We start from the raw sequence: 15,024 nt of genomic DNA, 5'->3' as shown, positions 1-15,024 counted from the left end.
CCACCCCAGTATACTTTTGTTGCACTCATCCAATTTCATTAATATTTCTGCCAGTGATAATAGAGTGCCTAATCGCCCCTTCATGTGCCCTTGATGCTCCCAAAACTTAGAACCCCTCTTGATTTTTATTTTCTATTCAGCTCAACTGCCATTGATTGATATTAAGCATTTTGAAAGCTGTTTTGCCATTGGTTAGTGCTTGTGGTCACTAGCTGATTCCATTTCTTGCCTAGTTTATAGATAAAAAAAAATCTAACTAATATTTATTATATTCACAGAAAATTACATAATGAATATCGACATAATCATGTGCAAAGTTTATACCGAAGAGAGAAACTAGGCATCATGAAATGTACACACAATTTGGTATGTCTTAATTTGTATTGCCTTGTTGGTAATACTGGCCTCTAGTTGTCCAGGTTTAGGAATATCACTGATACCAGACACTGAGATACCATCCTTCTCAATAACCGATACCAGTTAATGAGAAGGATGTGGGCTGTGTTAACAAAAATTGGTTCACATTCACTGTTCCATCTGTAACTGCACAGGGGGACATCTGAATCCCCTCTGCCTGCCTGGCACATGCCAGTCATCTCATGATTTAAACTACTGTCCCCATAAGACTGTAGGACCCTGTGCAGTTCAAATCATGAGATGACTGGAGTGGCGTGTAAAAAGAAGTCAGATCCCTCACACAAGTTGTCAGGAACATTGTTCACAATCTTCATGGATAGACTACAGATGTATCCTGTTATAGTAGACTTTTTTCTTGAAATTAATTTCCTTCGTATGTTTTGTAACATTTCAGAGCCTCTGAAACTCCTTTTCTCAATGGACAGATAGGACTGAATTCAGCCAGACAAGTAGATGATGTCATTGGATGGTGCCGACACAAAACATACTCTCTCAGAACTCAGAAAGCCATAGAAGTCTTTCTGAGCATGCTTGGTTATTCCTATGCAGCCGTGCCATGCAAGTCTCCTCTGTTGTTCTCTTCTGCTGAAGTGAAAGAACATTGCTATCTTTCTGCCATTTGCTAGATTTTTTCGAGTAATTTTTCTGTTTTTTTTCTATTCATTCTCTGTAGTTAAATTTTTCCTTCTAGCAGTTCTTTTTTTATGAGTCTCCTTAAGGAAAAAAAAAGTTGATTAGTTTAGTTTTTCCTCATGTCTTACTCCCATTATTTTTTCATTATTTTAGGAAAGAGGCATTTTCACGTAGATACAGCATGCCTAATTCAGCTGCTTTTGTATGGGTACGTCCTCCGTGCCACTTCGACATCATGTGATGCTCACCACAGATGCACCCCCCTCCCCCCAAGAAAGGGGCACTTCATTTGAACAACTTACAAACACAAGCTCCATGTACTTCGTGCATGCGTACACTACGCAAAACCTTCTGAATCTCAAGGAGGTAAACACGCCCTTTCGAGACTACAGGGACTTCCCACAATGGAGGCTAGTCATGATTCACACAGATAACTAGCTCACAGTGTTCTGTATACACTAGAAGGAAAAATCCGGTGCATGAAACCTCTGCTGCGGGGGCAGTTCAGATTCTAAAGTGGACCCAACAGAGATCCATCTCTCTAGAAGCCACTTATTTACCCGAGATTCTCAATTCCAGAGCGAACTAACTCTGTAGAATTCTTCGCCCCCATGAATGACATCTGACTCCAAAGGTAACTCAAGCAGTTTCTCAGTTTGCAGTCTACCTACAGTCGATCTCTTTGCCACACAGAACAATGACATAATACAGAACCTTTTTAACTCTGTTTCTCCGAGCCTGCTGGACTCGCTCCAGACGTTTGGTCATGCAAACTACTCTGTGTATCCCGTCGAACACCTCTCATCTCTCTCGCACTCCAGAGATGCATACAAGACCGAGCGGCTCTGTGCCTCATCCCGCCTATATGGCCATGGCAATCATAGTGTGGTTTCCCACTACACCTACTGATCCACAGCCCACTTCCTCGGGCCGCCAGCCCACACTTCTTACCCAGGTCAGGAGAACACTACTGCCTCCTCTTCACTCCTCCCTGCATTTCACGGTGGTGGAGTTTTTGGAGGAATCGCTTACCAGCACTTGCACATGTCTTCTGCCCTTCAAGACATATAATTCTTATTAAAAAAAAAAAAAAAAAATTAGATGTCAACTAGCCTCAGTTTTTTCAGGCAAAGTGGTCGCGCTACACTTCCTGGTGTATATCCATGTGTCTCAACCCATTAATTTACTGCCTGAATGGCTTCTCTCCTATATTCATCTCCTTACAGCAGTGACCTTGCTGTATCCTCGCTATGATTTCATTTAAGCACTACAACTTATCATGTGTATCAACTGTTTCATGTCCTTTCTTTCTATCCAGATTCATAAAAAGAGTGTTGTGGAGCGCTAGGAGAGCGATCCCACTCCTGGGAGATGTGTGTGCCCTTGGGCCGCGGCTCGACGCCAGAGGGGTCTGAAGAGGTGCCGCGGGAGGCGTGGCATGCCCGAGCATGGGCTGGACGGAAGCAAGCTGGAGGGTAGACTGGCTGACAGGCCCTCCTCCTGACCTGCACGCTTCGAAGACCCAACAACGCAATGTTGGTCTTGTGAACAGTCCTCCGACCGTTCCCAGTCCTTTCGGACCTGCCGCAGGGTACGGCACGAAGCGGCAGGCCAGATGGAGGCCAGGGCAGCGAAGACTGGAACATGGATTTAGACGAGACTCAGGAACGACGTAGACTCAGGCACAGACGTGGACTCAGGACGAGGTGCAGGATGCATAAACGTGGACTCAGGCACAGACGTGGACTCAGGACGAGGTGCAGGATGCATAGACGTGGACAGGCACAGACGTGGACTCAGGAACGAGGGCTGAAGGAAGACATGGGCACTGTCCCTCAGGGCGCCCTACTCAGACCACCCGCAGGACTGAGTCGCGGACCACCCTTTCCCATGCGCGCCCTACTCAGCCCTGGAAGGCTGGTCACGGACCATGCAGAGAGCGGGAGAGCACAGGGAAGAAGTAGGTTGCTGCACTCCTGGCAGCTCAAGGCAAGGATACACTGCACTCCTGGCAGCTCAAGGCAGGTTAAAGCATCAGGATCAGGAACAAGGATTAAGACAGACCTCAGGGCTGGAACAAGGACATCTGGAACAGCAGGAACATCAGGACTGGAACATGGATACTGGAACAGGAGACACACCTCAGGGCTGGAACATGGACATCTGGAACATCAGGACTGGAACACAAGTACTGGATCAAGAGACAGACCTTGGGACTGGAACGGCAAGCAGACATCAGAACTGGACGAGGAGCTCCGACAGGTAACAAGAAACATAGGACCTTGCAGAAGTGCTGGAACACGGACGACTTCCTGGAGCGAAGGATCTCAGGAGTGACCAACTCCTTGCGAAGGCCAAGACAGACTGAACGCTGAGCCCTTTAGTAGAGCTGAAGTGGACAACGCCCAGGGAGGGGTCAGCAGGGGGCCACACCTGGCTGGCCCTTGAAGAGGAGCAGAGAGGCGCGCGCCCGCGCCCTAGGGAGAGCTGGAGAGAGGAGCTGGAAGCTGGTGGCATCCTCAGCCACGTGGAGGGCCCAAGGAAGCCGCGGAGCAGCCCTGGACTGGAGCTGGGTGAAGGCAGATCACTGGAGCAGCTCCCAGCTGCAAGGACTGAAGCAGGAAGAAGCAGAGAGAGGTAAGGCTGGCTGCAGGCACCGGCAGAGAGAACAGAGAGCTGCAAGGACTGAAGCAGGAGAAGGGCTGACTGCAGGAACGGCTCCATGCCGTGAAGACAGCCCCAGGAGGAGAGGTAAGACTGCAGGCAGAGTAGAGAGCTGTAGCAGGCTGCAGGCACTGGCAGGGACAGCTTCCCAGCCAGGCAAGGACCCGGGCTGTAGCAGGCACCAGCAGAGACGGCCTGCTGACTGAAGGGCCCGGGATCGCAGCAGCATGTCGGGGGAAGGCAGGAACAGAGGAGCCGACCGCATGGCAACAGCTGCGGGGACAGCCCCAGCTGATTCAGGGAGAAAGCAAGCAGCAGCGTCAGCAGCCCGACTGGCTGTGAGAAGGTAAGAGCCTGCCCACACTCCTCGCGGGCAGGATCACAACAAAGAGTACTACAACTGCGTCCACCTTTGCATAACCCACGTGTGCCGTGACACATTAATGTACTTCTCGATCAACTGATGCTTTCTCCTTTGAACCTTTGGATACTTGTCACCTTCACTATCTCAGATCGTCACCTTGCCACCTTTCCTCCAAGACCTCGGGAAAAGGCCAATGAGAAGTTTTCATGCACCTGGGAGTGTAGCCATGCGCTAGTATACTGCAGAGCGCACTCTATCACCCAGCCGACCTTCACGCCTGTTTCTTTCGCTCAATCTCAACGTGGAAGGATGTCCAGTGCCAAAGGATCTCTATCCTCGGGGATTTCTAACCATATGCAGTTCAGCCATAATACAGGGTCGCACACGCTATTTGCGACCTTAAAGGACATATCACATATGAGCAATGGCAGTCTCGATTGCTTTTCTCCATCAAGTACCTCTCATAGACATCGATGCACCAACGACTACTATCATAGACATCGATGCACCATTTTTTCGCATTCCACCGCTGTTAAGCAAACAGATGGCGGATGATTTCCTTTTGGAACGGACTATCCTACAGAAATGCACAAATTCCAAATGAATACAGCCTTCCCAAGAACTGTCCGCCACTATTATCGTATTGAGCAAAAAAAAATAACAACAATAGTGTGTGTTATAACATCTTCTCAATGCTCCCATACAGCATTGCTAATTCAGCTGCTTATCTACATGAAAAGAGCAAGTTTGCTTACCGTAAACAGTGTTTATCCCAGGACAAGGAGGATGCTAGTCCTCACATATGGGTGACATCAGTAATAGAGCCCTATACGGAAAAACTTCTATCAAAGTTTCTATGAAACTTTTGACTGGCACCAGCGTTCCTACTGAGCATGCCCAGCATGCCATGATATTCCCTGCCACGGGGGTCTCCCTTCAGTCTTCTTTTTTCCGCGGAGCCGTTAGCCTCGCGGTTAATCTGGAGTCCTGTGGTGATTTTCACCACTCGCAAAAAGGCAGCGAGTGGTGATTTTCACCACTCGCAAAAAGGCAGCGAGTGGTGATTTTCACCACTCGCAAAAAGTTCAGGAAAAACTTTCCACCGCAAGGGTCTCCCTTCCGTTCCATCGCGGTTTCAGTTTTTCCCCCGAGTTTTCGTCGGTTCCATACCGTTTTTTCCCCCTCACATTGCCGTCGACAGCTGTCCGGCAAAAATGGCCTCTAGTTTTAAAAAATGTCCGAATTGTGCGAGAAATATGTCCATTACGGACCCGCACCAAGAGTGTGTTCTTTGCCTCGGCGAAAAACACGATGTAAAGTCTTGTACTTTATGTGCCGGAATGATATCGAAGGGACGTCAGCTCCGGATGGAGAAGATGGAGCACCTCTTCAAAATTCAACTGCTCCCACCAACTTCGACATCAGCCCAGTCATCGTAGTTGGGATCGATACGGCAAGTTGTGCTTAAACGACGACTTCCAGGTGAGGCCGGAGATGCTTCTACTCCCTCCCCCTCGCCATCGTCGAAGGCGTCCACCTCCGGCAGCGAAAAACATAAGGAGAAGCATCGGCATCGATGCCAGCAAGCCATCGAGCCGGTGCCCGCTGAGCCATCGAAGGATGCGGTCTGCTCGGCTGAGCGCGGAGGCTCCGAGGCCTACGGTACCAGGGCGATTCCCACCGATATCTGTGCTGGGCACCATACCTCCTCAGGGCTCTGAGGAGGTATCGGTATCGCCATCGCCACCTCCCCCCATAGCTGCTCTGATACCATCAGCTATGTGGGTGGAACTTGACGTGTGCATCCGTCAAGCGGTGCAACAAGCGCTCCTCAATGTGGTACCATGTCAACCATCGACACCGATGTCGCCATCGACACCAGCTCCGATGCCTTCTGATCCTTCGCCATCGATGCCGATACTACCATCGATTCCGCCGGAACGGCCATCGATTCCACAGCCAATGCCCGCGATGCCTCGCCCGATGTCTTCACCGATTCCACCGGTGACTCCATCGGTGCCATCATCAGACTTCACGGTTCTTCAACCATTGATGACTAAACTGGACACACTACTCGATGCTTTATCGAAGAAGCCCAGAGACATCCAAGAAGAACCTATTCCAGGACCCTCAGGAGTTCCCAGGCCTCATCAGCCTCGTTCTCCCTTACTTCCACCGATGCCCAGAGAGCCACCGCTGGTGCCAGTTACACCACAGCCACTGAGGTCACCAAGAGAGACAGACACAGAGACGGAGTACTCCTCAGAAGAAGACCTACTGTCTGAACCATCTCCTCCTGAGGACCGTAGGAAGTCTCCTCCGGAAGATTTATCTTTCTCAAACTTTGTGAAGGACATGGCGGACACCATCCCTTTCCAGTTGCATGCAGAGGTGGATGCCAGACAAAAGACACTGGAGGTCCTACAATTTGTAGATCCTCCCAAGGAGATTTTGGCAGTGCCGGTACATGAGGTATTACAAGAACTCATGTACCGAATATGGGAACACCCAGGTTCACTGACAGCGGTCAATAAGAGGTCAGATGCCACCTACTTAGTCCAACCAATACCTGGATTTCAAAAAACCCAGCTACCTCACCAGTCAGTGGTCGTAGAGTCGGCCCAGAAAAAGGCTAAAAGATTGAAGTCTCATGCCTCTACACCACCTGGGAAGGACAACAGATTCATGGACAACTTGGGCCGAAAAGTTTTCCAAGGTTCTGTGTTGGTATCTCGGATTGCAACTTACCAACTCTTTATGAACCAATACCAAAGAAATCTTTGGAAACAAGTCCAGGACCTGGTACTCACATTTCCTGATCAGTATCAGGAACCATTCCATCAACTGGTGCATAAAGGCCTAGAGGCAGGCAAACATGAAGTCAGAGCTACCTACGACAGTTTTGAAACTGCAGCACGTCTCTCAGCTTCAGGAATAACAGCACGTAGATGGGCATGGCTTAAGGCATCCGATCTCCGGCCGAAAGTACAGGAAAGACTAGCAGACCTTCCCTGTTTGGGGGATAACCTGTTTGGCGACAAGGTTAAAGAAGCAGTTGCGACTATTAAAGATCATACTGAGACACTTAAGCAACTTTCCTTACTGCCTCAGGAGCCTCAACCCCCGGTCAGAAGACCTCCTAGAAGGTATATAAGGCGCCCTTACTACCGCCAACGCCGCTACTATCCCCCATCAAACCGGGCAAGACCATCTCGCCCAGCTCAGCGTCCACAGGCTAGGCAAAGGCCGGCAAGGCCTCAACCACCTCCTCAAACTGCCTCAACATCAGGTTTTTGAAAGAAAATCAGAGAGCAGCAGCCAACCCACCAACCCACTCCCACACCTACCGGTAGGAGGTCGTGTAACCTTTTTCCATCACACCTGGACCTCCATAACCACAGACCAATGGGTACTTTCTATAACAACTCACGGTTACTGATTGGATTTTCTCACTGTACCAAAAGAATCTCCACCACACTCATCTTGGACAATGAACCAACATTCCAAAATTCTGCAAGCAGAATTATCCACCCTTCTGAGAGCCAGGGCCATAGAACCAGTCCCCTGGCCTCAGCAGGGCAGAGGATTCTACTCCCGCTATTTCCTCATTCCAAAGAAAACCGGAGGCCTTCATCCCATCCTAGACCTCAGAAATCTCAACAAATTTCTCAAAAAAGAAAAATTCAGGATGGTGTCATTAGGCACCGTGCTACCTCTCCTTCAAAGAGGGGATTTGCTCTGCTCTCTGGATCTTCAAGACTCCTACGCTCACATTCCCATCTTTCCTCCACATCGCCAGTACTTGCGATTCCTGGTCAAAGGTTAACATTTTCAATACCGAGTGCTACCATTCGGCCTAGCCTCAGCACCTCGAGTGTTCACAAAGTGTCTGGCAGTGGCGGTGGCACACCTCCACAAACAAAAGGTGCATGTATTCCCTTATCTGGACGATTGGCTCATCAGGAGTCAGACACAAGAAGGAGCTCTCAAATCCCTCAAGCTCTCAGTCAACTTGCTTCACGCCTTGGGATTTCTCATCAACTACCAGAAATCCCAGTTCACACCATCTCACCTGTTACAATTCATAGGTGCAGATCTAAACACCACCATAGCAAAGGCTTTTCTTCCAAGAGACCGTGCTCAAACACTCGTTCTCCTGGCACACTCTCTCCGAAATCAATCTCAAGTTACAGCTCATCAGTGCCTCAGCCTACTCGGTCACATGGCCTCCACAGTTCACGTCACTCCCATGGCCAGATTGACCATGCGACTGATGCAATGGACACTCAAATCTCAATGGATTCAAGCCATTCAACCATTGTCCACTCGCATTCAGTTAACGCAGGAAGTACGTTCCTCTCTCCTCTGGTGGACATCAATGAACAATTTGCTCAAAGGTCTCCCCTTCCAGCAACCAGTTCCACAAGTAACATTAACTACAGATGCGTCCACCTTAGGCTGGGGAGCACACATTGGTCATCTCAAGACCCAAGGGACGTGGACAAAGGCCGAAGCCTCCTTTCAAATAAACTTCCTAGAGCTTTGAGCTATACGTTATGCGCTGCATGCGTTCAAGGACTGCCTCTCACACAAGACTGTGCTGATTCAAATGGACAACACAGTAGCCATGTGGTACATCAACAAACAAGGGGGAACAGGTTCCTTACTCCTTTGCCAAGAAGCAGCTCAGATTTGGGACTGGGCCCTAGCACACTCCATTTTTCTAGGAGCCACTTACCTGGCAGGCATCCGCAACATAATAGCCGATCGCCTCAGTCGTCAGTTCCAACCACACGAGTGGTCCTTGGATCCAGTGACAGCAACCAAGATCTTTCAATGCTGGGGTCAACCAACAATAGATCTCTTTGCGTCCCATCTGAACTATAAAGTGAACAATTACTGCTCCCTGCTACGACAGGAGAACAGCCTACCAAGGGACGCCTTTGCTCGCCATTGGAACTCAGGCCTGTTATATGCGTATCCACCGATACCGCTCATAACCAAAACTCTAGTGAAGCTACAACAGGACAAAGGGACCATGATACTCATAGCCCCATACTGACCTCGGCAGGTATGGTTTCCCACACTGCTAGACCTCTCAATCAGGGATCCAGTTCGCCTGGGAGTAGCTCCCAATCTCATAACTCAGGATCACGGTCGGTTGCGCCATACCAACCTTCAATCCCTATCCCTGACAGCATGGATGTTGAAAGCTTGATCTTACAACCACTCAACCTTCCAACCACTATATCTCAAGTGCTGATAGCTTCACGTAAACCTTCCACTAGAAAGAATTATTCCTACAAATGGAAACGGTTTACTTTGTGGTGCACTCAGAAATCTATAGATCCTTTCACTTGCCCCACTTACTACCTCACTACTAGATTACCTATACCATCTTTCAGACTCTGGTCTTAGGACTTCATCTGTAAGAGTACATTTGAGTGCAATCTCAGCTTACCATAACAAGCTGGGAGACACACCTATCTCTACACAGCCTCTCGTCAGTAAATTTATGAAAGGTTTAACTCATCTTAAACCTCCAGTTCATTCCCCATGTATACAATGGGACCTGAACGTAGTATTAACCAGGCTCATGCGTTCCCCATTCGAACCCATAGACACCTGTGACATTAAATTTCTTACATGGAAAACTGTATTCCTCATAGCCATTATGTCAGCTAGAAGAGTCAGTGAACTACAAGCACTTGTCACATACGAACCTTTTACAAAGTTCCTACATGACAGGGTGGTCCTCCATACTCATCCCAAATTCCTTCCTAAGGTAGTCACGGAATTCCACCTGAACCAATCTATAGTTTTACCAACCTTCTTTCCAAGGCCTCACTCTCACCAAGGAGAAAGAGCCTTACATACCTTGGACTGTAAGCGGGCTCTATCCTTCTACTTAAACCGCACTACAGTCCAAAGGAAATCCAGTCAACTATTTGTATCTTATGATCCAAACAAACCAGGTAAAGCAGTGGGAAAACATACTTTATCAAATTGGCTAGCAGATTGCATAGTTTTGTTATGAAAAAGCAGGCCTTATTCTTCAAGGGCGAGTAAAAGCACATTCAGTCAGAGCAATGTCAGCCTCAGTAGCACACCTTCGCTCTATACCTATTCTGGACATTTGTAAAGCAGCAACATGGAGTTCTCTTCACACCTTTGCAGCTCACTATTGTTTAGACAAAGACGGAAGACAAGATTCAGCCTATGGACAATCTGTCTTAAAGAACTTGTTTCCAGTGTAATCCCAACTCGTTCTACATCCAACCTGCTGTGATCTTCGGCTGATTCATTTCAACAACAATACTTCACTGTTGCCTCAATCCCAAATGACTCAGCCTCTAGCTTGCTAATCACCCATATGTGAGGACTAGCATCCTGCTTGTCCTGGGATAAAGCAAATTTGCTTACCTTGTAATAGGTGTTATCCCAGGACAGCAGGATGTAGTCCTCACGAAACCCACCCGCCTCCCCGCGGAGTTGGGTACGATACGTTTTCTTATTTTATTTTTTGGCTAAAGCTAATTACTACAAAACAGACTGAAGGGAGACCCCTGTGGCAGGGAATATCATGGCATGCTGGGCATGCTCAGTAGGCACTCTGGTGCCAGTCAAAAGTTTCATAGAAACTTTGATAGAAGTTTTTCCGTATAGGGCTCCATTACTGATGTCACCCATATGTGAGGACTACATCCTGCTGTCCTGGGATAACACCTATTACAAGGTAAGCAATTTTGCTTTTCCGTAGATAGCAGATGAATTAGCCATGCTGACCCACCCACCTCCCCGGACAGTTCTGGCATACCTTCCTTGCTTTGATACTGACTGAGGAGCCTGAGGTAATCCTGTCAGGATACAGGAGGGAGGGAGCACCTAGCTAAAAGACTTTGCTAGTCTTAGAGAGCTCCGCCACCTAGTGGCACAGAGGACATACCCATACATACAGCATGGCTAATTAATCTGCTATCTACGGAAAACACCGTTTACGGTAAGCAAACCTACTTTTTTAAGCTTTACTCTAAATCAAAGTATAAAATGTCCGCACATGCTCAGAAAGACCTCTAGATCTTTCTGAGCTCTGAGAGCACATTCCGCATTGGCACAATCCCAATGACATTACCAACTTAAATGGCTGCATTGTCTTGCTGTCTACGGAGAACACTTGTTTACAGGTAAGCAATTTTTCTTTATAGTGAAAGGTCACAGGAATGCATGAGTTGTTTTAGTGGGCATATTTTGTCTTTTAGTTTGTTTTAATTGTACTTACAAAAAAAAGAAGCACAATCACATCACAAAAATGTGATCTTTTTTTTTCTGTTCAGCAATTTCTGTTAATGTTTCTGAAACACACTTTTGGGTAAATTCTTTCTTCCAGTATGACATTCTGCATTGTTTTTTCAAGTTCATTGTAGCGCAGTTCTGCTGTACTGGAGCAGATGTAGTCCATGGTCAGTGTTCTTTCTAGTTTTATAAATAGTTGCTGCCTCATAATGTGATTCTGATTTGGTTGGTTTATGAATTGGACTGTTCAGAAGTTAAACAGTGGATGTGACAGACACGGATAGAAGGGCCAACAGTCTTAAGTCCCATACCAGGGTTGTTCTGGCTGCTGCTTAATTGGTTGACCTGTACTCAGTAAATTATAAACTAGAAAAGGATTAGCTGCGTTAACCTGTCAAAAATAAAATTAGTGAAAGGGAAACCAACAAATTTATTGCAGTGAGATGGAATGGTGTTGCATGCGGAGCTGCAGTTAACATCCCTAAAAAAATGGTGGTATTGACCACATTAGCTTTCCAAGAAGGTATTTGAGCAGCCTGCACTGAGTGGAGGTTACAGCCGTAATAGCATTGGTCCAAGAAGGCTATGGTAACCTACATGGAGGGACTGTAGTTAAAGCCCCTTATGCTTCAATGAGCATGGAAAGACTGGATATTTTGTGCAACATCCTCACCAATTTTGTTGGCTGTGGGGATTATTATAAAATTTGGTGGTAAGACATAGGAGACTTGAATGTTTGATTAAATACTGGTTTGGGGAGAATCAGAGTTGAAAGTTGTCAAGGCCTGAAATGGAATTTTGGGTAGGCTTGGAGAGCAGTTTGAAGAAAAGAGTTGAGGATTCAGATAAGACATAGTGGAGAGAGAGCTGTGGGATAGGAGTGCTGCTTTTGATTTGCATATGGGAATTTTTTTTTTCCAATTTTCTTTTATTATAGTTTCCAAACACAACAGAAATGCAACTCTTTGCAAAAGGATAGTTTTATAATAGTATATCTGTCCCACCCCCTCCCCCACTTCTCACCCCAGTATTATGGAACTTCTTCCAAAGATTTCCATTTGTGTTGCATCCAAGATCCGTGGATTGGTGGCAAACAGATGCTTTTAAATAAATCCTAATCTTGAAATAGAATCCAGGTATGGACAAAGGAAGCTATTGTGTTCCTCTTTATAGCTGTTAGTCTCTGCATCTGGTATATACCCCAAAGTCTCTTGTAGACTGCCATCATGCTTGGAGGTTGTGTTTGTTTCCAATGAGCAGCAATCTCGCAGTTAAAGAGAAATCTTTTAGTGGCATACCCTCTTTATCAAACTTCTCAAACACAGTTACCCTTGCGAATATCGTGTTTTTGTACCTGATAGACCAAATAGTGATGAATCTGCAAGAAAGCATGGCAAGCGCCCTCTTCTAAGTTATACTTCTCTTTCACAAATTTAAAAACCAACCACCCATGCACTGACCATAATTGGTCTAGCCTACTTAAACCTTTTTCCCAGGCTAAAAAATAGTACCCCTCAATCCCCAGTAAGAAGTCCCCATGATGAGACATGAGCATGAGTGTAGAGTACTTCCCCAAGAGGATAGTTGGTCCATCAGACCATCCCAAATCTGAACTGTATATACAGTATATGGATTGGATATAGAACGAAGTAACCACTTTTCTTTCACAACCCAAGGATAATACTGAATAGAAACCTTACCCAAATAGTGGTGTTCAATTTAACCCACTGCTCTATAAGCAAAAATCTGTGCCATTCCACCATTGACCTAAGGTGTGCCACCTTACAGTATCTAACCACATTGGAAACTCCCAGTTCCCCCATACTCTTAGATAATGACATTATCACTTTGGATGTCCTTGGTGGCTTCTTTTGTCAAATAAAATCTAAAAACTTCTTTTAAATTTTAATTAATATTTATAGTAGGGATCTCTGTCAGGAGAGTCAGAAATAGGTACCCCAACCAAGGTAGCATGTTTATTTTGACAATTGCTATTCTCTGTAGCTATTCTCCATTCAGCCTTGTAAATCTTCTGAGATTTTCTTCAATAAAGCATTATATTCAGTTGGTACCATCTGTTGACTGACTCCTGTAATATTGACCTCTGAATACCTTATGAATTCTCAGGCCCATTTAAATAAAAAAGCATTCATTACCTGCTCTGCTGTCACCTCATCAACTGAGATATTTAATATCTCAGACTTACTCATGTTCCCCTTGAAGCCCACCACACTCCCATACCGATGAAACTCAGAAGTAGTGTAACCAAAGGACTCCTCAAGATGAGCAACAAATCATCTGCAAACAGGGATATTTTGTACTCATCCTGCCCAACTAGGATGCCCTTGATGTCTGAATAATATCTAACTTTCTCAGCAAAAGGCTTCATTACTAAGGCAAAGAGAAGGGTTGACAAAGGGCATCTCTGCCTAGTCTCTCACTTCAGGGTAAATGCTGATGAATACCCCCCTTCGCTTTAATATGGGCTAGCAAATTATCATACAGTTTCTTTACCCATGTACAAAACTTATTCGCCAGCCCCACCTTCGTCAAAACCAGAAACACAAATGTCCTTCCACTCTATCCAATGTCTTTTCACATCAATGGCCAGTTTCTCTTCCTGTGCCACCCAGATAATTTAATACTGTTTGGATATTGTCCGATGTCCATCTATCCATATTAAAGCCCAGCTGATCTTCATGTATTAGTTGAAGCATTACCTCAGCCAATCTGTCCACAATATTTTGGCCATTATTTTTATGTCTATATTTGGTAAAGCAAGGGTTCTCAATCTGTGGTCCATGGACCCCTAGGTGGGTTGCGAACTGTGGGAGGAGACAGAAAACCCCCCAGCAAGAAGAGGCCTGGCAGACCCCATTCTGCGGTGGCCACAAAAGAGAAGATTCACCAGGATGCCGGTGAATATCATCTCAGCAGCTGAAGACTGAAGAGGGCCGCTGGCTCACCCCATCTCTCCGGTTGCTGAAGAATGAAAGAGGCCATGTGGCCGGTGGCCGATGAATGCAAGAGGTCTCGGGATCATTGGCTCACCTCATCCCACTGGCGCCCAAGGAATGAAGGAGGCCACGGGGCTTTTGGCTCACCCCATCTTGCCGGTGGCTGAGAAATGCAGGAGGTAGCGGGTCCACTGGCTCACTCAATCCCATTGGCGGCTGAGGAATGCAGGTGGCAGCAGGGCCACGGGCTCACCCCATCCACTGGCAGCCTGAGTAAGAAGGAGGCTGCTAGACTCCTCTTCCACTGCAGATTCCAGGACAAACAGAAGGAGTGGCCTGTGTGAGAGAGAGGGGGTGTGTGAACACATGTGCCTATATGAATTAGGAAGAGGGAGCTTGTATGTGTGTGTGAGAGCTTGTATGTGTAAGAACATGTATGTATGTGAGAGGGGAACGTTTGTGTATGAGCATGGGTGTACGTGAGAAAGCATGTTTGTATGAGGGAGGGAGAGCATGTGTGTGTGTGTGACAGAGGGACCATGTGTGTGACAGAAAGGAAGCGTGTATGTGAGCATGTGTGTATGAAAGAGAGAGTGTATTTGTGTGTGAGAGAGATCGGGAACATGTGTTTAAGTGAGAATGAAAGTATGCATGTTTGTGTGTGAGAGGAGAAAGTTTGTGCACCCCTACTAATTC

At 46.8% G+C, this 15,024-nt stretch overlaps 1 protein-coding gene across 3 annotated transcripts in view; it reads left to right on the top strand.

The window, feature by feature from the left end:
- Window positions 1–15,024, top strand: part of N4BP2 (NEDD4 binding protein 2) — a 501,549-nt gene that overhangs the window by 344,475 nt on the left and 142,050 nt on the right. The gene's annotated exons all lie outside the window — the stretch shown is intronic.

Source organism: Rhinatrema bivittatum, chromosome 1, assembly GCF_901001135.1.
Source record: "Rhinatrema bivittatum chromosome 1, aRhiBiv1.1, whole genome shotgun sequence".
NCBI lineage: Eukaryota > Metazoa > Chordata > Amphibia > Gymnophiona > Rhinatrematidae > Rhinatrema > Rhinatrema bivittatum.
Note: the sequence above shows the minus strand (reverse complement) of the source record. Positions and strands in the feature narration are given on the sequence as shown.